General features: G+C 36.5%; 1 pseudogene across 1 annotated transcript in view; it reads left to right on the forward strand.

Annotated features, from left to right (window-relative positions):
• LOC101291711 overlaps positions 1–2,343 on the forward strand; it is a 7,076-nt pseudogene that overhangs the window by 1,229 nt on the left and 3,504 nt on the right. Inside the window, exon 2 of the transcript XR_184402.1 lies at positions 2,086–2,173. The product of XR_184402.1 is annotated as an oligopeptide transporter 5-like (transcript). The remainder of the gene's footprint in view (positions 1–2,085; positions 2,174–2,343) is intronic.

The raw sequence follows: 2,343 nt of genomic DNA on the forward strand, positions 1-2,343 counted from the left end.
AAAATCAAATTCTAGATCCAATTGATTCGTCGAGACAGATGAAGGATCTCACCAGTGAGACGTCGAAGTAGTTGAAGATGCGGCGCGTTGGGTTGGGTTAGGTCCCTCCATCATAGAGTTCAACCTCTGCGATTCATATTTTGTTTTGGATTATCTATTTGTTAGGTTTTCGATCTTGTTGATGGCGAAATCGTTGAACCAAATGGCTGCCTGGTAAGGAGCCAAGTTGAAGTTGTTATTGAAATTGAAGAGGTGGTCGAGTCATGTTGCCAGTGCTTCATTTGCGTTTTTGATTTGCAGTTGCATATGAATATAGTTTGGGTTGTGTAGAATATCTGAAACCAGTGAAAAAGAATTTGATGCTATTATGGTTTGGCGCTTGTAGTTTTGTTCATCCAGTTGGAAGTAAAGTAAGCAACATTAGCAACAGAAGCAATTTTATTACTCAATAGCAGTAATATGAACAATAACAGTAGCAATGATGTAAACATCAAATGAATTGAACGAGAGTGCAAATGTAGTAGGTAGTAGCAGGTCTAGACTAGTAATGGTGTTGTAGCATGTGTGTACGAGTAATAAAGCAGTAGCAAGTCTGTCCGAGTAGTTGTGCAGCCATATATAAAACTACATGCATGATTAATCTTATTAGTATATATAGAAAGGCATCTGCTAGATCATATGCTTATGCATGTATATATAGTTGAGCTTCAATTTGTTTTGAAATTTCAAGACATGAAGTTCGTCCGCCCAATGACTCATGAAGACATGAAGGCCTTTCACATGAGAGAAGAATTGTTATATGTAAATGCATATAAAGCTGAGTCATTGAAAGAATTGTTATATGTAAATGCATATAAAGCTGAGTCATTGAAACCTGATACTATGTTTATGTAATGGAACTCTGCTACTACTTTTACTAGAAATAGTTGCTACTACACTAGTTAAACCATTTACCTGAACTATATTTTCTGAAAATTGTTGCTACTACACTAGCTGAGTCTAGGGGTGGGTTCGATTTGATTCGGTTCGGTTTTTACCTTAAACCGAAAACCAAATCGAAAATAAAGTTCGGCCCGGTTTTCCATTTTTTGACATGTCAACCCGAAAACTAAACCAAACCGGCGGCCCGGTTCGGTTTCGGTTTTTTTGGGTTTTTTTTTTTTTTTACTAAAACTTTGTACAAACTATAAAATTTTCTAACCATAAATTTAACTGTAACTAAAAAATTAACAGCTCCACCACCCTTCTTGCTTTTAACATTTCAAAACTATGTATCAATATAACCACAAAAGCACAAACCAAATGTATACAAATTACAAAAGCAATCAAAACACTAAAAATAGTTTGAATGTCCATAGTTAAAGTCCATACTTCATAAAACTAAAACACAAATTATAAAGTTCATACTTCATAGTTCATACTCCATACTTCCAAATGGTAATACTCAAAAGTTCATAAATTACAAAATACAAATAGAGTCTATTGTTAAAAGTTTATACATCACAAAACAAGAATCTGGAATATTTTGGAATAGGACCGCTACTTGCTTGTGATCCACCCATACTAGGAACCGGTGTCGGAGTTGCCGATTCACCAACACCAACACTATCAACTTGCATATGCATAAAAATAAACAATTTAAACATTTAAACAAGTTAAGTATTACAGACCAAATCAAGCAACGATTTTTCTACAAATACTTATGATTTTCCAAAGTTCAGATACAGTAGAGAAAAACTGCTAACTTCCTGACCGTGACAGCAGACTTTTTTGGCTAAAAAAAATATAACTCGGCTAAGAATTTCAGGTTGGTCTCTTCATAACAATTGTAAAAGACACCTAAAGATTATTTGAGAACTGAAATCGCAGCAAAAGGATTTTTCTACAAATACTTATGATTTTCCAAAGTTCATATACAATAGAGAAGATGAGAACATTCTGAAAAGTAAAACATACTTGAGAAGATGAGGATGATTTGTTCACCGCACCGATCGCAGCACCACGACCACGGCCAGTTGAGCCAAGCGATTTTGAGAAACCCCACTTCGATGGGTTCAATTTACCCCTCTTCATTGTGATGGTCAGGCCAAGAGGGCAAGAGGAGAGGAGAGGTTAGAGGACTGGAGTCCGGTGGTGGAGTGCGGAGATGAGATTGAATTAGAGAGGGGAGGAGGTGACAAAGAAAAAAAGAAGGAGAGATCGAGAGGAGGCGAGGACTGAGAGACTGAGAGTCATAGACTCTCTCCAATACTCATTGGGGTTTCGAAAAAAGAAAAAAAAAAACCTAAACGACCTCGTTTTGAAACGTTGCTGGAGAGGAACGTTTACTTCAGTTTCCCGGTC

The sequence above is a fragment of the Fragaria vesca genome, linkage group LG3, assembly GCF_000184155.1.
Source record: "Fragaria vesca subsp. vesca linkage group LG3, FraVesHawaii_1.0, whole genome shotgun sequence".
Lineage (NCBI taxonomy): Eukaryota > Viridiplantae > Streptophyta > Magnoliopsida > Rosales > Rosaceae > Fragaria > Fragaria vesca.